General features: G+C 40.1%; 1 long non-coding RNA gene across 1 annotated transcript; it reads right to left on the bottom strand.

Annotated features, from left to right (window-relative positions):
- Nucleotides 1–1,827: 1,827 nt before the first annotated feature.
- LOC134156819 (uncharacterized) lies at nt 1,828–21,225 on the bottom strand. The gene is made up of 3 exons (XR_009962080.1): nt 21,172–21,225; nt 12,675–14,207; nt 1,828–2,533 (listed from the first exon to the last, which is right to left on the bottom strand). It is a non-coding gene; the product is annotated as an uncharacterized LOC134156819 (long non-coding RNA).
- Between the last annotated feature and the right edge of the window lie 431 nt (nt 21,226–21,656).

Below are 21,656 nucleotides of genomic sequence, written 5' to 3'. Positions count from 1 at the left end.
GTTCCTCATTAAAACAAACTAAGGTACCTCATTAACACCTGCCAAGAACTAGTTTGAATGTCAGAATTGGAAGTCTGTATAATTCTGACATGAAAAGTTTCACTGAAGAAAAGCTCTGTTTAATTAAGGAGATACTGACAGGTTTTAGCGAAAGATTAACAATCAGAAGTTCATAATTTTGCCTAGTCTGCGGTCTGGTGAAATATCATGATCCTTACCCCAATCTGTTTTTTTCTTGAAAATTTCTGGCTGTGCTAATGAAGGCAATTGAATTTTATTATGTATTTTTCTTTTTACCCCATGTGTTTCTTCTTTCCAAGAGAAATTAATGGACCTTCACAGGTACAAATGTGACTGTAGAGCATGTTTCCCAAATTTTGGCACCAAAATAAGTAGTTTGATTTTCAAAAGCAAAGCTTATGTCAAGCTCCAACTGAGCTCAAGCACAGGAAGCCAGCTAGAAAACATTTCAGATGGATTCACTGTTTACAAAGCTGTTTTCTCATGGGACCCTGATTGCTGTGCTGGGTGATCAGCACTGTTAGAAATCAGTCATTTACTTAAGAATCTAACAAGGATTTAGGAACAAAAAATTAAGACTCCTGCTCTTGAAAAAATCTTGCATTAGCTATTGTCTATAAAAAATGCGGGATTTCTGTATGATTTTTATTTTTCCTGAAATATTGCCTTAAGAAAATATAAAGTAAATACAGTGTTCTCTGATATCTGTCACTCCATTTCATTTCATACTGTAGCCCAGGCAAGAGTAACCCTCCTAAACTGAGGCACAATTTTTGTTGCCTGCCCAGAAACACTGATATGCATGGTACTATACAACTTTATACTCAGTTTTCCTAGAATAGAAAATACTCAAGCCTAATCCAATTTGAGTACTGTGAGTACCCATCAGTTCAATTTATCTTGAATGAACTTTTTGTCCTTAGGAAGATTAAAGAGCTGGCAGCACTGAAAACTGAAATCTATTGTTTATTGTAGCAGAGAGTCAATGACAATTACAAGATCATGCTCCAAAGGATGCTGAGTGTTAACACACTTGTGTTAACGTGATCCAAAGGTAGAGCTTTGGAACATGCCAAAACTATGTAACGTGTCATCAGGCTGAAATCAGCCTCGTTTTTTACCTGGGATTTCCAAGCAGATGTAGGCAGTGTGTTAGAGACAGAAATCCAGCATTTAACTGCTGAAGATTTTCCCTTACATGGTGCCTTTTGACTTACTTTGCCAATCCCACTCATAGCAAGAGCTGAGTTAAAATTTTGCAATAAATAACACACACACAAAAATAGCATTTTCTCCTGCTCTGCAAGCAAATAGTAATTTTTCAAGTGAAATTCTATTTGAGTTTATCAAATGCATGCTGTGCAGTTGTTTGGTTACTTCATGGTGGAACACAAATAGCTCTACAGGCATATTAGATGATTAATTCTTAAAAGGTGGATCTGTGCTGTTTTAACTCTATCTGATTAACTGAGAGTTTTAGCCTTATTTTTTGTGTGAAAGATCAGGAACAACTTGTGTAACCTTCCACCATTTCCTCCTTTTTTTTCTGAGAGTGGTGCATTTTTATTAAAGCTGTGCTAGTTTTTCTAAATCCATGAAGAACAGTGAAATGAATTGTCCTAGGTTCCATTTTTTTAAACTGAAGAAGGAACCACTCAACATACTCTAAAATTGTTCTTATTTAAATAAGTGGTTTATTTTTAATGTTCTTATACAGTTAATATGTTTTTTGTTTGTTTTCTATAAGGATGAAGGAATGCATTGTGCCCACCATGCTGGCATACTGCCCTTACGGCTGGCACTAGACAAGAACTGTCATTATAAATTTATGTTAAAAATTACCTGCTCAGTTAATTGTAACAAGGGTTTCCAATAAATTGACCTGCATAAAATTATTTCAATGTCCTCATGATTTGGAATACAGGTATTTCTGAATGTTTTGCTTATTTTCTGTCAGTTGTACTTTTGTATAGTTAGGCAAGTTACATTCCTCTGTTAATGACGAGAAAGATGTTTTTGTGTCCTTTTCATGATTTTACAAAAAATACATAAATAGTCTGAGTTCATGGGAATTTTTAGCTATTGTATGCAAGGGCTTTTGAGTTATATAGCTAACCTCTTCCAGATTTTCTCCTTTTATGCAGACGTATTCAGAGAAAAGTGATGCTATTAAGTTTGTTTCCATTATTCTATGCCAACAGGAAAAAAAAAAAAAAAAAAAGACCTGAAAAAAAAATAAAGACCTGGTTTTTAACATCTGAAGCTCCCAGTCCACTGCAGAAGTTAAATGTCTTTGCTTTTCCACTGTGCAATGCAGAGAATGCTGTGGGAACAGAATAGCAAGGCAACTCAGATGGAAAATATCTCAGATAGATGAAATATTTGTCAAGCAGTTTTCTCATGTGAATATGACTCTAGTTGGTACATGCCAGTCACTAGAGCATGGCATTTATTTTATCTTCTGTCCCAAAGATTTATTTTAAAGGGAAAACTGTTGTGTAAGGCATCAGAACTGTGGAGACAACGAAGCAACGCAAGTTTAACAAGAGTTCAATCTTTCAAGAGGGTAACAGAAAAAAAGTCAAGATTTAATATTCTCAGAGGTCCTTTTTTTCAGATAAGAATTTTATAACAAAAGAATCTTAAGGCAGATTCTCTTTCTTCTTCTCTGTTAGGCTTGTATTCATTATTGACAACAAGGCATCATTTTGCATTTTTTGAAGATGCAGACATCAAATGTGATAGTGTTGAATTTAAAATTAATAACAACTATGATATTAAAAAACATGTTTTCCCCAGATGTGCTTATGTCTCAATAGAATCTTTATGCAGAAAAGGAAACAAGGCACATATAAGTGTTTATCAGCTTTGCAGCTTACAAAACCAATGTCCTGAACAAAGACAGCAACATATCCAGTGGGTGTTATCTGATCAAAAATATTCCCCATGTACAAATCAAAGCTAAGGGAAAAAGAGCCATATAAAGAAGAGATAGCTGAGAAAGCAGCCACATTGGAAAGGGTCTCCTATTTAAACAGCTAGGCTTTAAAAAAGGCAAAATGAGAGCTAAGCGAATTCCCCCTCAGGGTTCATGTTCTCACAAATGGGAGTCTGAATTGGATAAAGATACATAATGATTCTGTTTTCCAGCACAATGTAGACACTAGCTTCTCTGCAGGGCATATCTGAAGGTGTGTGTGGACAAAAAAGAGAGAATTAAGCAAAAAAGGCATGCAGGCAGCAATTAGATTCAATTAATATTACAATTAACGTTATAAAATGAAATAATATTAACATTATGAAAGGAAAGAGCCCCCTGGTGCATTAATGCATAATACCTGCAGCATCTTAATTTTCTGCTGACCCACATGGAGTAAAACTGGTGTCTGTCTATTATTCATTTCCTGGTTCAGGCAGTAAAGCAATGCAAGAGAGAGGGTGTCTTTGCTCCATACTGTGATAAAATTCACATAGAAAAATTGCCCAGTTACAGGCACTTTGCTCTCCAAAACAACCACCCTGGAGATTGTTTCAGTCCTTTGTAAGTTATTTGTGTCTCTGACCATAAGGGTTCAATAAATAGTTCAATCAGTACTGAAACTGAAAAAGATGACTCATTTGTTTATCTTCTTTGACTTACTTTCAAAACTAATATGTGAACTCCTCATTAAGCTTTTCCTGGGGTATACACACATATAAGAGCTCTCTCCCACCTATATTCTTGGGGGGGACAGGATTTCAGATTATGCTAATGCCCCACCACCACCCAACATCTAAATATGGCAGCATATACAGATGGACTTTTATCTATTTCCACAAAATATGCAGGTATTTGTCAGCCTTTTTGTTGCATATTAATTTTTTTAACTTTATTTGTTTCAAGGTTTATATCCAAACATTCAGTCCTGAAAAATCTGCAAGTAAAAATTACTATTAAGTTATAATAAAAAAGAAAGATTGCTATAATCACATGACTTCTGAGTTCAGGATTCTTTAAATAAGAAGAAATGAGATTTGTAAAAGTTTTTATTTAAAATAAAAACCATCATTAGTGCTGGCAAAACCAAGATAGTTCCCACTTGCCAAAGTGAAACACCTTCCAGAAGCTGTTTCTAAGTAAAAAAAAAAAAAAAAATCCCTAACTGGGAGGCTGAATAATAATAATAAATGTGGTAGCTGAAATTAGCCTTAGTAATTCGTATTTAATCCTACCTCTTTCATTTGTACAGTTTATTTCTCCTTTACTCGTTAAAAGAGTAATAATTAGCAAACTCTTGATGCTCTTAAGCAGCAGGGTAGTAATGGTGTGGATACAACTCAATTGAATATTCTGGGAAAACCAACAGGACTGGATTATCCGCCACACTGAACTTGTCCATGGTCTTAAATGTGACAGACATTACCTATTAATGCAGAAAAATACAAATCACAGAATCATAGAATCATTTATGTGGAAAAGTCCTTTAAGATTATCGCAACCAACTGTTAACCATCCCTGCAAGGTCCACCACTAAAGCATATCCCCAAGGGCAACATCTAAACAACTTTTATATAGCTTCAGGGACGGTGACACCACCACTGCCCTGGGCAGCCTGTGCCAGTGCCTGACCACCTTTTTGGAGGAAATTGTTCCTAATATCCAGCCTAAAACCCCCTTGGTGCAGCTTGAGGCCATATCCTCTTGTCCTATGCCTTGTTCCCTGGGAGCAGAGACCAGCCACCTCCTGGCTCCACCGTGCTGTCAGGCAGTTGTAGAGAGTGATAACATCCCCCCTGAGCCTTCTTTTCTCCACACCAAGCCCCGCAGGTCTCTCAGCTGTTCCTCATCACACTTGTGCTCCAGGCCCTTCACCAGCTCCATTGCCCTTCTCCGGGCCCGCTCCAACACCTCAATGTCTCTCCTGTAGTGAGGGGACCAGAACTGAACACAGGATTCGAGGTGTGGCCTCACCAGTGCCCAGGACAGGGGGATGATCATTGCCATTGGCCTTCTTGGTTGCCTGACACAAGCTGGCTCATGTTCAGCTCTGACAATCGGCACCCCCAGGCCCTTTTCCATGAGCAGCTTTCCAACCACCCTTTGCCAAGCCTGGAGTCTGTGTGGGGTTTTGGCCCAGGCACATGACCGAGCATTTTGCTCTGTTGAACCGCACCCCATTGGCCACAACCCACGGATCCAGACTGTCCAGATCCCTCTGCAGAGCTTTCCTGCCCTCCAGCACATCAACACTCCCAGCCAACTTGTGTCATCTGCACACTTACTGAGGGTTCCCTTGATCTAATTGTCCACATCATTGATAAAGGTATTAAAGAGAACTGGCCCCCATATTGAGCCCTGGGAACACCACCTGTGACCAACTACCAGCCAATGGATTTAATTCCATTCACCACCACTCTTCGTGCTCAGCCACCCAGCCAGTTTTTTACATAGCAAAGGGTACGCCCTTCCAACCCTCAAGTAGCAATTTTCTATGGGAGAACACTGGGAAACAATATCAAGGCATTGCTAAAGTATGATTTGGAGGTGAAGTATCCCAATTATCTTCAGAATATAAATAGTTTTCCCATAAATGGTGCAGGAAAAGCAAGACAACGGACATCTCGCATTGAAAACTGTAGTGAATAGGATGGTTTGAATGCATACTGTGCAAGCCAACATGTGTCTGAAAAACCTCTCAATCTGTAGCCTTCTCTTGAGAATGTCTTTTGCATCTATCTCACTAGATAAGCATGAGACAATTGCAGACTCAACCAAAATCACAGTTAGCAATTACATATCCTAAAACTCATATATGCCTCCTAATATGGACGTCACGCTACGTCTCTTCCAGCTTCTGTGCTCAGGACCTCTAATTCTGAAGTTAGAAGATGAATGTGGAATTACTCTGAGGTTTCCTGTGCCAGATGGTTATGACACAGACTACCTATAGCTCTCACATAATTGTTTTTAAGGGTTTTGTTTTTAAGAAAAAACATCTTTGAAGTGTTTATTCAGCTCAGAACATATTTGTTTTGTGGTTGGTCTTGATGACTTTAAAGGTCTTTTTCAACCTAAACAATTCTATGATTCTATAACTCTGTGGTGACAGGTAATAAAACAGTATAACTTCAGCCTACCACACCTGATGGAAAACACCTACTCTCCTGATGGCAAACAGGGAAGGGACAGGCACTATAAGAGTAAATAAGAGAGGAAAATGGAGTGGGTTTTACTGGGGTGAACATTCAGTCTGAGACAAGGGAAGAGAAGGGGGCATCAGTTCTGGACTTGTATACTTCATCTTCTGCTTGCAGCCCATGACACTGTAAGTCAGCAACCTGTGATCTTTTACTATAGATCCTCAGGAGGTGAGGGGGATCTTTTCCAAAAGTTCAGCTCATGACAGTTCTTCCTTCAGCTTGCTCTGATTTCAAATTTGGCAGGAGTTTTATTTTACAATGACATTTGAAATATTATGTTTTCTAACATCACCTCTTGCTTGCCTTTGCTCTCTAATGCAATACAAAGCATGGTTACCTTGGCATGTTAAAACATAGTTTGCAGAGGGCCATATTGTCTGATGCTACATTCCTGTAACAGGCAGCATCTGCTACTTGTGTCAATGCTTCATTTGCTGTAGGTAGCATGGTCAGCACAGCCTACAGCTACAGTTCCCTCAGCCTCTGCAGTGTAAGACCCTGTTTTCAACTGTTTATAACTCTGCCAAAGACATTTGTATTAATCTTTCACTATGAAATAGGTTGTTTCATTTTCCTTGCCAGTGATGTCAGATGATTTCTCTGTTTGCATCTGGAAATCTTAATAAGTCCAGTCACCTTTCATAAAAGAACAAAGAAAACTGAGCTTTAGCAAATGAGAAAGATGAAGGAAGCATTATGACAGGCATCTCTTGGCTTCCAGAGGCAGCTATTGCCTCCTCCTGCAGGTCCTCCCACAGCTGTAACCCCAGCCAGCTCTTGTCAAATTTGGCTTTGTAGTCAGTGCTGTGATACTCAATAGCTTTGAATCAGTGCTGATGGCTGAGATAAGGCAAGCTACATGAAACACAGGGAATTAAAGACAGAACTTCTTTAGCTATGAACACGCCAAATACTGCTGATGCACCTGTTTTATGTTTGGAGTGGGAAGATGGTCAAAGAGGAAGTGGCTAGCTTTAAAAGAGAAGCAGCGCTTTCAGTTTCTGAAAATAGCCCAGGTAGAGAACTGAGTAATAAGAATACGTTACTGAGAAAATGCATGTTTGAAATGTGCTTGGGCATTTTTTTCACTGTCACACACAAATAGTATATGTGATGTTTCCAATATACAGATTTATTTTCATTGCTCTGGAGCACTTCTTATCTCCATCTACCACTGGCAAGGTTAAGGTGCTGCTCATTGACAATGGGCTAATGTTTGTGTGAAAGGCTGTAGTAAAATTTCTTATATGAGCTGATTTGACCCTTTTCGCTTATTTCCATTGTAGTTCTTACACAGATATGATAGAGATCACTTGAGATTTTAGTGTAGACAAGTTAACATTCTCTGGCATACAGATTTTCTAAACCTGAAGGTGATTCTTCTAGGCAGCACATTAATTTCCTCAGTACTCAACAGGAATACTGACTGAAACTGCACTGCAGGGAAAGTATAACAGGTCAGAAACTTGTAGGAGCGTTAGGGAGCAGAGGAAAATGTTGGTCATTGGTAAAAGAAACCTCCATCAGAACATGAAAGTGTGCAATATCCTAGGATGTTAGGGACGAGGAAGAAAGCATCAGCATATGACATATCTGGTCTCCTTTGCTGACTGAATCCAGTTAGATGGTACACAAAAGTGTCTTATAATGAAGTGAACAAAGATTTTCCACACCTACCATGGTGGTAACCCTGGAGCTATGAAAGGGGAAAAAAAAAGTATCTCTTAGAAACCACTGAACACTTGTTAGTACTTTAAAAGACTGTACAGGCCTGGAGAAAAGGTTTTTATGCTGACTAGTTGAAAGAGACACGAGAACTCACTAAGAAGTATGGTGTGTTTTTTTAAATATAGGGTTTTTTTCCCTTTGCAGTTAAACACAAGTCCCTCTGTTCAAAGCAGAATCTTTGCAACCTGGGAGCTTGGTTATGGGGGTAAAAAAGAACATGAAATGAGAGGCGCTCATACTTGAAAAGAAAGTTTGATTCACTCCCACACACGTATAAAAGACCTGTCCTACACAGTAGTGCATAATGGCATCACCAAGTTTTATCTGTAGGTAAATACAGACTTATAAGATGTGGGATTCCTCTGCCTTATAAAGGAAAACAGCTGTAGAGACTTGATTACCATGGCAGGTGGTCTACTTTGTGCTGAGATTTCAAGCCTGCTAAGCAGGCAGGTTTCTGAGCATCCACACAGCACGTGGGAACCATGCAAGGGAGTGGCTCTGGAAGGGAAAGGACAAAACCCCCAGGGACAGCCCTTGAGTCATTAGAGCTGTTGATCCAGCATACCATTCACAGGGTAATGTCAGCACTGAGGGATCTGGAGAAAAGAAAGGGGCTGCTGGTGTTGCCACACTTCTCTTCAGCTATTAAGCTTTGCTGAGGAGTGAGTCCTGAGAAGATTAGCACACCAAACAATTGCCTCTTGGAAACCTTATTTTTCCCTCAGAGTTAGGATTCTATCCAATTTGATATGTTAATAAACACTAGTTCCACATATGGAATTTAAAAGCAAGAATCTGCTTTCAAAAATGCACACGGCATCTGGGCATGACGCATATAGAAACTCAAATAAACAGCTTTGGAGAAAATGTTTCATTTAGAGCAGAGATATGTCTACCATTTACAGCACCAGGTTTCATTCAGGATTGTCTTGAGTCCAAAATTTGCCATCTGAGAATACCTATAGTGTTCAGAACTAAGGGCCAAATTTGGGATCAATTGCCTTTGAGAGTACGGATATTTGAATGCCATTCCCTGTCCTCCTATTTGTTTTCCTACCAGTACAAAAATGCATTGTGACACCAGGAAGGCCAGCAGGCATTCATCACCATGTCTCTAGGAGGTAACAGAGAAGGTACAACACATATACACCTCAACCACTTCAAACTGCCATCTCACAGCATGCATTTTTTCCTGTAAAGACAAATTTACACTTCCAAAGATCTTCTGTGGGCTTGACCTAGCTCCTTGGTTCATTCTTCAGTGGATGGCATCTTACGAAAAGCTGTGAGCAGCTGTCAGAGGTGCAGCAAGGGCTGCAGTGAAGTTCTCCCAGCTGAGTCCTCCAGCCCCTATCTTCTGCCCCTGGTGCTCAGTGGTGTTCACAGCTTGGCCCTGCCTGTGCTATGCTAGCCAGATAGCAGGTATTTCTTGTGTCCAGACAGCTGGAAAGAACCAAAATCTCTTAACTGTGCCCTTAAATATGGATTTGAATATGGCTTTTTTGCTAACATAGACGAGAAGAAATATAATCAATACATTCATATTCTTTGATTTTAGGATACTTTTGAGCCTTCTGTAGTACATGCTGAGGCAGAGACCAAATGCAAGCTGGGCATTCAGGGATGGTAATCACCTGCAGGCAGCATCTCTGTCTGGAACTGCAAGGAAATCATGCAAAGAGATGGATCACCTGCCCCTATAAATCAGCCCCTTGGTACCAGCAGGGTAGGCTGACCCACATTATCTAGGAACCCTATTCAAAATTCCCTGGATGTCCAATGACACTGAGAACCTGAGGCCTGGGACACTCAGGTTTTGACTCAAATTAACCTTTCCCCTGTAGATTTTTAACTTGAAGATGTGAAGCTCATCTGCACTACTATCACCATCCCCCACACCTCTTTTGAGACAATCATTCAGAAAAGAGCAAGCTACCTTTACAGAAAACTGAAATGTTAGAAAAATGGTCAGAGAACTTGTTGTTGTAGTTGCAAAAGAGTCAAAGTAAAACCAAATACTCTTTCACTTCAATAAACCAGCACCAAGCACACTGGTATAAAATCACTGCAAGTGTTTTTAAGGCAAAAGGCTATAGGAGCATGACAAAGTTTTTATCACTTTTGAGAAGCACAGCCTCCTCTGAGTCTTGAGAGACTATTGAGTGCTGTATAATTTACCAACAGCCATGGCTAGCATAGCATATTATCGGGATTAGCTGCCTTTTCTTTGTGAGCACATTGTATCCTGTGTGGATCACACCAGTACTTGCTCTGCCATGGCTTCGTATGCCAGTGTGCTGAATTATTCACTGTCTGCTATCTGAGTGGCAGAGTTTGCACAAGTCCTTCAGAAGGAATAAGAAAGGGGCGCTCGTGAGTCTGTTGCAGGGGGAATGAGGGACAAGAATTGTTCCACAAAACATGCCAGGAGGCACTTTGCAGATTCTTGTATATTGACGTGGTAAACAATCCCAGCTATTACACAGAAGAATAATCTTTAATAAAGATGATAGCTCATTAATAGCTATGCTTATTGCAATGAAAGGAAAAAGCTGTCTGCCTCAGATTATTTTTTTCTAGAAGCCAAATTATTTTTTATTACATCTTAAGTATAAAATTCTTCACATGGAGCAGCTTTAATCCTCCCCAGATCTGTGAACAGTGGTTAGCATCAAGATATTACTCCAAAAGATACTCCCAGGACACCCTGCTTGTTGTTTCAACTGGGAAGATTTCCTTTACAATTACACTGCAATGATGGAATTAGCAGGGTCATAGGAGGTAGCATGAGAGATGAGAAACAAGCATATGCAAAAACCTCCAGGAGACGATTTACGTGAGCGAAGCAAAATGTTCCCAAAACTAAGAGCCACATGAGCTTGACAAGCAAGTATGCAAGTGCAGTCACTTTGAAAGCTCGGTTGCTTCAAACAGACAAGCAGCCACCGAATCAGAAGAGAGGTTGATTTGCCGGTAAAGGTCAGGAGTGAGGTTCCTATAGGCACCAGCAGAGGAGAGAACCTGAGATGTTATCTTTTAGGCTGGGGACACCCCCCAGTCCCAGATTTTGGTCAGTGTCTGTGAAGAGAGGAGTTAATAGGTGTAGATGGCACTGGCTTAAAACAATGTTGGTGCACATAGTAGCCTCCGACCTTGTCACCCTCACAACTTTGGGCACAGCCTGCAATGCTACGGCCAGTTTTCCCCTGCAAAAGTCAGTGAGTGGTTGTGTTCAAAGAGGGTTGAAGGTTTGGACTGAAAAAAAAACAGCTTTCAGGCAGTCTAATCTCATAAAGTATCACAATGGACAAGGGCAGAGGGAGTAGGTGTTCACCTGTCAGTCTGCTGCAACGAAGACAAGAGCTGATCTCCACTCTCCCATGCACTGACTTTAAGAAAAATGTACATATCTATCACACTGGGGAAAAAGGACCACAACAAAAAACACAACATCTTTGCTACAGAGACATTTTTAACAAGTATTCCAGAAAGAGCACCAGCTATCAAAAAGGCTGCCAGGACCAGAAGGAGCCATCAATCGAGCAAGTTTACATTTCAAAGTTTTTTGAGAGCAGTGAAAATGTCTTTACCTCTTTGATGGGAAAACTGCAGTGCTACAAGAAAGTAGCTATTTGCCGCTTCTTAGTGAAACATATTTTTCTGAAGTGTTCCTTTAACCCTCGGAAGGGTGCTGGCATGTATAGATATAGATATATATATATTAAGCAGCTCTCCTGAGAGTTCTGCTTGGAGCTGCTTTAAGACTGTGGAGTCAGTCTGTTCTATTTTCCCTTTGTATATGCCACTGTTCAGATCCAGAGCTTCTCTCTGATATTAGAGATGAACTGGTTAATTTTTAAAAAAACTTTCCTGATAGTATTTAAGAGAAGGCAGAATGCATCTGTCTAATTTTGACATTTATCAGATAATTCAGTCAAGTTCCCTCATGTGACACAGCTTTATTCCCTTGAAAAGAACCTGCTGCAAACAAAAGGCCATAATGTATTGTACAGCATCGCTGCTTCCAGATGTTTCGAAATTAAACTACTAAAGCCTCCCCAGCCCTGTGAAACCTGGAAGCGTACGAAAAATGGAGTGACTCTTAGCAAACTGCATTTTCTGTGTCTGTGTTACTTATTTCATCTCTGTGCTTGAGTTTTCTGAGTCATTTGAAAATGATTAGGCAGCTCAAATAATTGTTTCCTGGGTATATTAGCAGCACTATAATTGTCATGTTTAGAGCTAAAGTTGGTAGAGACTGTAGACTGCTCTGGAATATTCTAGCTTCCAATATACAACAGCTCACAGCTAAACATTTTGAAACTTCTATTCCTAGTTTTCCGAGTAGTCCTTTTCTTTGTTTCTTTGACAGGACCCCAGATGGATTAGGTCTGACATTGTTCTTCATTACCCAGCGGCACTGCCTGAACTCTGAATGGAAAGGCTGTCATCCAGCCTTTGGTCAGGGTCTTGCAGTGGCTGCCGTACACTGGCTGTTGCACACTCTCCTCTTCTGGGCAGGAAGGGTTAAATGACAGACCTTTACTTCTTTGTACATGCAGAAAGAAACAAATGCCATCTACCACGATATGTAATTTATGTGAGCGGAGTCACAGCCTCAGACTGACTTATTGAAATAAACTATACTTGGTATGATTCATTGGGGTGGGGAGGGGGGGTGGGGCATTGGGAACAAAATAAAATAAACAAAAAAAACCAAACAAAATAAAGTTATCAGTTACCATGCCAACACTCTTTGTAAACATCATTGGTTCTCAATGAACTCCTTTTGACCTGCTGATCTGAGGTTGTTGCTGTGTGATGTACATAATTCTCTCAACACTGGTCCATTACTTCTTCTGAGGGTTGTGGGTCAAGCCTGTAGTGTAAAGTCAAAGAGAATTAGCAGCCCTATCAATAATCAGCTGCAGGACTGCAGCCCAAATGATAGACCAGAAAAATCCAAGGAAAGATAAATAAAAAATGGAGAACATGCATGTATATTCTATAGTTTGAGCAGCTGCTGTGGACTATCAACATCATCAGGAGACCTCAGTTCATTAGCATAAATTCAAATGACAAATGCACAGTGCTATTCAGAGACTCATTAATTTGCAATGGGTGCAGTGCTCATGACATATTAGTGAAAAATTCAAATGTCTTTGTAGCATCGTGAGTTTCGTTGTGGGACCTAAGTTGCTAAAATGAAAACGTGTGCAATTTTTTAGCAGTTTATTAAATTATGAAGTGTGATGACTATATCTGTGCATCTTTTTAAGCAGATGATGTCCAGTGTGCTCCAGCACCAAATTGCATGGTTTATGTCGAAATCTTCCTGTCAAACAAGCTCCGAGATGGAGCAGAAATCCAAGCTGGGTGTTCACTGCGGGCTGAGATCTCCCCCTTCTGGGTGAACAGCATTGCCATCGAGAGAGAAGGAAAATACAGTTGTTCCATGCCTTCTGCTTTGTTATGCCCGTTTTCATGCCTGTCTTCAATGCCACTTTAGACACCAATTTCATTGCACAATGTTTAGAGTAGTCAGCAATAGCAGAAATAAGACAATGTTATATGATTATGTGCAAGTATTTTGCTTCCTCTATCATTCTGTACATAAACCCATAGCCTACATGTGCAGGATAACTTACATGCAAGATATGGAAAGCCTTAATTACAAGTATCTTGTCTTACGCAGTGGCTTTGTTATCTGTACAAAATGGAGAGAGAAAAGCCTTACGTTTTATATGTGGAGACACCTGTCCGCAGCATTCTTTCATGACATTTAGATTAAGTTGGCAATTATAATGTACAAAAACTGAAATACACAGCAGTGGTGTTTATTCTTAGTGCCTTGACTCTGCCCTGTGTGTGCAGCTCTGACACACTGCTATATCTTTCTGACCTCAATGAACACTGCAAGTACCACCTTATATTTCTGCTTCCTCTTGGACCTCTAACTGTATCATTTCCTGGCCCTAAGTTTACACGTTTTTCTGTCCACCTGCTGCCACATCTAGTGTGGCTTTCCCTTACCAGAAAAATATACCATCAGATAATTGCTAGTACTTTTTTTGAGGAATAAAATCCTTAGTTTTAAAGTGCATATGGGCTATAATACCTAATTGGTAAAAAATAACTTACCTTTTCAAAGGCACTAGATTTTAGCTGTCTTGACTCTGAAAAATTTTGAAGCAGCCTGATTTTTTAAAGACAGGGGAATCAGCTGCCAGTTGCATGTCCAAACCCATTAGCTGCTCTTGAACATTTGAGTGTCTCTGTAAAACACAATAATATTATATATATATATACTAGTCATTAGGTAGCATAATAATAAAAGCCTTAATAAGGTTCACAGCATCTCCCAGCATATGTCATGCTTCAGAGTGAGAGGAAAGCCATTTCTCACTCTGGCTTCTCATCTGTGTCATGCCTCCTGCCACATAGGATATAGTATGTCAATGCTCAAAAAAAAACAAGCAGAAAAACAACCAAACAGAAAAACAGAAAATAGAAGGATGGTATGTCTTTTGCATCCCTATCAGTAGTGTCACATTCCTTTGTGTCCCCCATGTTTGTGGATAACCATGACACTCACCAGGTGACCTGAGCTGCCAGTGAGTTAAGTGCATGTGGAAAGTGTTTTGCCCTCCCTATATAGGGAAGAAAAACAATCACCAAACTAAGACTGTAGATTGCTAACAACTGACTTCAAGCTGTAGTTTCCAAATTACACAAATGGATTAGGATGCTCACCTGCCCTCAGCTTCTGCCCCCTCCAAAGTCTTTCCAGGCAGGTAAGATCACAAAAACTCTGTGTGAGCCTCCCAGGAGAGTAAGTTGAAGCTTCATCACACACTAAAATCATTTATTTTCATTAACCTTGCCCAAATCTGACATGAACCTCCACATCCCTTTGGATGTGAGTTTGTGCAGAGAGAAGGAATAATTTAAGGAGGAGAGGACCAACGCAGTGTCAAGTTGCACTACAAACAAAGGGCACATCTGGGTGTGCAGATGTCAGGATCAGCTCAGGGCCATGCCATTCCTCCCCTCTACAGGTTTTGGCTGTGGGAAAGACTGGAGCAACAGTCAAGACTATACCTGAAGTTGTCTTAGACACAAAAGGACAAATGTTCAGCCACAAAGGCTGCTGCAGGGGATTGCAAAGAAGAGCCAAGAGGGAGCAGAGCCATGTCTCCATGGTCCTGACTGATGGAGGAGCACAGCAGCCAGCCCCTGACTCTCATTTCCCCTTCACCACCAATATTCCAGTGTTAAGCAACAGAGCAGAACCTTAATGCAGGCCTGTCAAACATTTAAACAGGAACTGCTGGGGCAGCTGAAGGTCGCTATCCAGTAAAGAAACCCTTTGTGTTCCTCATCTGGCTCTGGCTCTCCAATATTTCCTTCCCTCCCCGGAAGAGAGCAGTGGAAGTTTGCCTACCCAGATTGTTGCCAGGAGGACCCTAAAGCTAAAATGACAGTCATGGGATCAGAAATGCCTGAAAATGAACAAGTTGCCCTTCTCCCGCTACCCCTGACAAAAGTGCTGAGCAGGAGCTCAAGGCAGCTGAGGATTCAGGCCATTATCAGGAAGTCACTTACCCTGATTTCTGTGGAGAGGTTAAATTTTATTTGACATGTGTCTCTGCAAAGCCCAGTTAAAGGAAACAGAGAACAGGTGGTTTGTTTGAGCTTTAAGTTTTCTTTATTTCTTATGAGGAACAACTTCCCCATAAAAGGAAGCACTGGATAACAGGGATTGCTTTAGAATATAATCATCTAATCTCTGCAAGCAATTGCAGAGGTTGGTATTTACAAAAAATGCACTTGCGTTTTAGGCATCAATGGAGAAAGCATTTTGCACCCAATCAAGAATGCAGGCAGACGAAAAGATTCATTGCAAAGAAGTTGTTTACCATTACTGCAAAAGGCAGGGGGTTGCTTTTGCTTCAGAAAAACCACTATCTATTTTTCACTTTGTTATTTGGGTTCGGGTTTTTTTTTTTTCACATCATACCACTCCAGAGGCAAGCTGTTATGGACACCTCGTTTGTAGGCATGACACTGATTTCAGGAATGTGTTCCAAAAAGGGGTATCTTGTCACAGATGTTGGATGACTGCCTGTCTAGGAACATGGCTCTAAGGGAAAATGTCCCATCTTAAAATCCTGCAAAAAGGTTATTACCTGCAGAAGACTCCCAGCAAAGGGAGATTGGTGAGACAAATGGAATATTAGATTGTGTCTGCAAGCTGGCAGGACCTGTGAACTCCCCCCAAAAATGTGGTCAGTGGGAAAAATTCCGATCTGAGCTACAGCAAAAATCCAGTCAGTCTACTGGCACCTCCAAATGTGAAACTTGGTCCAAAGAAGGAGGTGACAATATTATTAAGCTTATGACACTGTTTGTGTTAACATATTTTTTTTGTGCAGAACATGTTTGTATTTCAATTGGTGAAGTATTTACAATGAGACTAGATATACTCACCACCAAGGGCAATTAATTCAGGGTTATAAAGCTTGTATTTCAGAACAGGCATGAATAATTCAGTGTTAGGTTGTTTAAGTGTGTTTTGTAAAATAGAGCTGCAGCTTTTGTTTTTCTTGAAAGCTTCTAGAAAAAAAAAGTGATTTGGGGTTGGGATTTTTTTTCTTTTTCTCTTCACCCCTGGGGAGAGCAGTGGCCTTTTGATGTTCCACATTGACCTGCATTCCTTGCTTGTTTCCCGCTAAGCTGAAGAAAATGCAACTAAAAATGGGAGGTGTGCATGTTAAGGAGTAAGGAGTACAGCACTAGCCCTGGGTGTCAGATCTTATCAAACAGTCTGTAGTGCTTCAGACTGCTTTAATCGTTACCAGCCTTGCCGGACTGTGAACTTTTACAATGCTGATAAGCAGAAGTGTACAGGCATACAAATAAGTACTTGCTTTTGAGTGCAAGTCTAACCTGATAAATGAATTTATGGAGCAAGGGGGAAAGTGTCTGTGCAGTGTATCTCCATCTCTTCTTCAGGCATGACACGTTACTTCATGGGCTACATATGTAAACCAAAAAACCGAGCCTGGGTAACTGCTGACTGAAGGCTGAATATTGCCTCAATAGTCTTTACTACCCAGACTCAAAAGACAGCAAAAAGTGGATATTTTGTCCAGCCTTTGTGAATTGTAATTCAACACACATTAAATCTCCTGTATTCCATGTAAGTGGCTGGGTGGGTGGGAGGGAGAAGCTGTGTCCTTCAATCATCAATACCAGGCTAAAAGAAACCTCAAGGATCATCTGGTCCAACCTTTCTAGACAATGCATGACCTAGACTAGATGTTCCAGCACTTTGTCCAGCCAAATCTTAGTGTCCAATGTTGGGGAGTCTACCACTTCTCTGGGAGATTACTCCAATGGCTGTTTTTTCTCATTCTGCAATATTTCCCTCTTGTGTCCAATAGGAATCTCCCCAGGAGTAACTTATGTTCATCACCCCTCATCTTTTTCATGTGACTCCTTGTGAAAAAGGAGTCTCTGTCTTCTTTGTAGCTGCCTTTTAAATACTGGAACATGGTGATAAGGTCTCTCCTGAGATTTTTTTTTCTCAAGGCTGAACAAATCCACTTCTCTCAACCTTCATTATAGTTCCATGATGGTCTTCAGAATTTCTATATTTGAAGCATTTGTTAAGGAGAATTTTAGATTAAGAAGTAGCAGAAAGCAAGAAACAATATGCCTGAGAGCTGTAAACTGCCTCCATGTGGCAGTAAGGCATTAGCTCAGATAACAGACGTTAATAATGTAAACCTCGCTGGACTTGGTATCTTGGCAGAGCTTAGGTAACTTCAGGGTCTCACCAAAAATGTTCTTATACAACAGGGCAGGCATGGCCAATCACGCCAGTGTTGTGGAAAAACAAACCACCTCAAATGGGTAACATGGGAGACAGACTTTTTTTTCCACTATCTGCCTAAAATCTCTTCAAAGTATGAGACATGGTGCTTAATGTGGTAGCTTATTTGAGCCTTTTCAGGCCAATGACCACTATATAGCTAGCTGGACATAACCTCAGTACGTGTCATCCACAGCAGAAAGAGAATGGGCATGGTGCAGCTGAAATACTGGATTTTCACTCTTTCTGGAGAAACTCTTTTGTGCAAGTAAGCCATGAGACTTCTGGGAAGGAAGAAGATTATGTGCACATTTCCTCTACCATCACTTCGACCGTGCCATGCACACCTACACCTTTTCCTAGGGACCTCTGCATGAGGTATAATATTTGCTGCTGCAGGAGCACAGCCGAAAAAGTTTATCGATAAATTCTGAGACTTGTAACTCTGTGTTTTCAAGGCAGTCCTTCATATTTCAATAACAAATAAGATAGCATGGCAGTAGACAGGACAAACTCCACACCTGTTGTTTCTTTTTACTGCAGGAAAAGGACACAAGAGAAAGTCAATATGGAATATTTATAGTAAGTTGTGTAGCTTATACAGGCTGTCTGCAAGGTTAGTGTGATTAAAGATTATGATTTAAAGGAAAACAAATATATGCCCCAAACCAGCATACCTATTTAGGAAAAAGTACATCTTTTAATTGTTGCCTTTATAGTATTTGTAGCAAGGTTGATTTACTGTTTTCCCTAGAGTGATAAAACTTGAACAAATGCTTGGATGCTGTAGCATATGGCGGGGTATAGCAGAATAGTTTTCTAGCTAGCATTACGCATTTCTCTTTGCACTGTAGCACAAGAGTGGCTGAGTGAAATGCCTAGACCCCATGCATTTTAGAGTCACTGGCTTAAGGAGGGATACACCAAGTGCTGGGAGAGTGTGGGAAAGCAACAAATTGACAAACAGCCAATGGGAAACAGAGAAGGCATTTTTACTGCACTATGTTTACAACTTGTACTTTCTCAGATCCTAAAAAATCCACTGTTTTCCTACATGTCTGCAAGACATTATAGTTTGACTTAGTAAAAAACCACGCATGTCAGTGCACAGTTATTAAATTAATAGCCTCCCCAGGCTAACATGTGCTGAAATCCAGGTTTAGAGTTGCCTGTGAATTCTGGCAAAATGGAAGATTTAATGAAAGTATCTTCACATTACTAAACCTGAATTTGCAGCCTGACCCTTTTTACTGTTTTTATTTCTGTACAACAGTGTTTTACCTTCTAAAGTCACATTAAAGATCTCTGAGCTGAGAGTGGGCCTATGATAAGAGGGAGAATATATGTGTGTATGTGTTGTCCTCTGACTGCTTCTTGAGTGTGGAGAGCAGCTGATGTATGGAGCACCCAGGAAATTGCAGCAGAGGTAGTTCAATATATTCCTGGGTACATATACTGGGGGGAAATAACATTTACAGGACCCTCTTCTTTATTTCTCTCTCTTTTCTCACTGAGCAATGCTGCTGGCCTGTGTTGCAGATGAGGTGTGGCTGTGGAGGGGTTGTATGCCCACAGCACTCCCTGCACGCTCCTCCTTCTTTGGGGGTCACACACCACCTGCATCCATCACCAAGGACACATGGCAAGCTCAGACAGTGGCATCCATTCTTTCTCACTTTTTTTTTTTTTTAAATTAGAATAAGTTAATATCTATGCCTTAATGACTACAGAATATATTCATAAAACGTAATTTATACCCAACATATTTTCACCACTACTGGTGAAAATATTGACATTTGTGATTGATTTCATTTCAAAGTTTAATAAAATAAATTTAAGGAAGTAACTGAATCTTAGTTTAATTCAATTAGTCATGGCTATTGCTTTTCAGTTAATAAGTAATAATAAATTAACAGTTAAAGATACTGAGAGAGACTAAATTACTATTTTAGGCTTGCTCTAAAATTGTATTTTAGGCCTGCTCTAGGCTTATTGTTTTTGTAAAGTCACAAAAGTGTGAGCCCACAAATAGCCATCCAGACGGTGACTTTGGGTTTGAACTGTAAACACATCAGCTGCTTCACAGATGCTGCCCATGTCCATAGTCTTACCCTCCATACCCCTGTGCAGAAAGAAAGGCTTAATGCTTTTATGGAAGGCTCTATCATCAGAAATAATCTTTCTTTGCTCTTGGAGCTGAGGCAAGAGGCCCTCACTGGTGTCACCCAGAGTTTTGGTGGCAAATTTCTCAGTAGATTTTCTTTTCAGAACTGCGTTTGTTTGCTCTATCCCTGCCATGTCCAGACTTTCTGACCAAACAGATAATGTACCTTCTTCCACTAGGAGGAGGATGATGAATGCTGTACTTGCTCATCCAGTGTGAAGGGCAATTAGTCTAAATAGCTAGGTCTTCTTGCCAGGTGTTTCCATGGCCTCAGGAGGTAGCCAGGATGGAGATGACCTGGAGACATTGCTCGAGCTCCAAATTTGTGAATCTTCTCTCTTTCCTATACCATTATACGTGAGCTTATTGATGCCTGAGAGCAGAAGTGGACAGGTTTCACCTTCAGTCATAGGTGAAAGAGACAACCTAGTCAGACCCAAAAACTGAGTGAGGTTGGAGGGACAACTTTTTTTCTTTAAAAAGAATTCCAGTGTCTTGGGTAATTTTTACCTGCCTTCTCATCCAATTCATTGTGCTTGTCATCTCCAAAACTGCACAGAGACTGTAAGAAGACTGTGTTAAGTGCTCTGACACCAGTTAGTCCCTTAAGACAGTCTTTGATAAACAAAGGCAGGAGGTGATGAAGATGAAGGTTATACAAAGTTTATCTTTCAAATTCATATGGAGGCATTGACTACAATGGTCAAGTTTTCTCAAAAAGATCTCTACTCAGTAATTCACCAGGCCCAATGGTGGCATTTTAAATTGTGTGCAAACAATCTATTAGTCTTTTCTTACCCCTTTCTTTTTTTCTTTTCGTGCATTGTAAATGAGGTGCTTTGTTTCAGGGAGACAGACATCAGAGAAATATAAAGCCTCCTGAGCTTCTTCTCTCTTATATAGTGGAGTGAATAACTGTTCAGAGCTGCAGAATAAAGAACCTGATGATGCAAATACACCAAGCATTTCTTAAAATTTTCTGAAATTATGCTATATTAGCTATATAATTAAAGAAAAAAAAAAAGCCATCTTCTCTGAGTGTGTGTGGTCTTTCCTATTTGCAAAAAATATGTTTCTCAAGAGGACATAATGGAAAAGGTTCAAGCCATAAACCTAAATCCAAGTTCTAAATCTGGACTGCTAGTTGTCTCCAGAGATATAACCCAGTGACAATTGACATTTTGTCCTCTAACCTTACCTCAGCCTTCACACAGTTGTCTGTTCCCCTTGAGCCAGACAGATCTAACCTGTCAATTAATACATAATCTAAGTTTACTTAGATGTCATGTAATGCTGTTATCCATGTGGAAATACATCAAATGTCCTAGGTTGCTCTAAAGGCTATGGTGCTTAGTAAAAATCCTATCCCATGGGAAGCCTAGGCTTGCCTGAGGATTAGTCATAGCCATCTCTTTGTGATGCAAAATGACATAATCATTGACTTTTTCAAATAGTATTACACTTCTACTTTCTCCAAATAAAGAACCCAATTCCAGGTTTGCAAACAGTTTAGATGGTATAAATTTGATATTGAATGAAGATGTCTTGCTAAATCTCAGGAACAGAAGAAACATAATAACTCAAAGACTTGCTTTAATTTTCAATAAATTCAAGAATGTCTAAAAACTTATGTTTTCTTTCAATATTTGCCTCAGGTTTATATCATATTACTGCAACACTAGA

Source organism: Pezoporus occidentalis, unplaced genomic scaffold (assembly GCF_034315485.1).
Source record: "Pezoporus occidentalis ecotype Australia unplaced genomic scaffold, CSIRO_AGI_Poc_V1 ctg90, whole genome shotgun sequence".
NCBI lineage: Eukaryota > Metazoa > Chordata > Aves > Psittaciformes > Psittacidae > Pezoporus > Pezoporus occidentalis.
The sequence above is the reverse complement of the archived record's forward strand: the minus strand, read 5'-3'. Positions and strand labels throughout refer to the sequence as shown.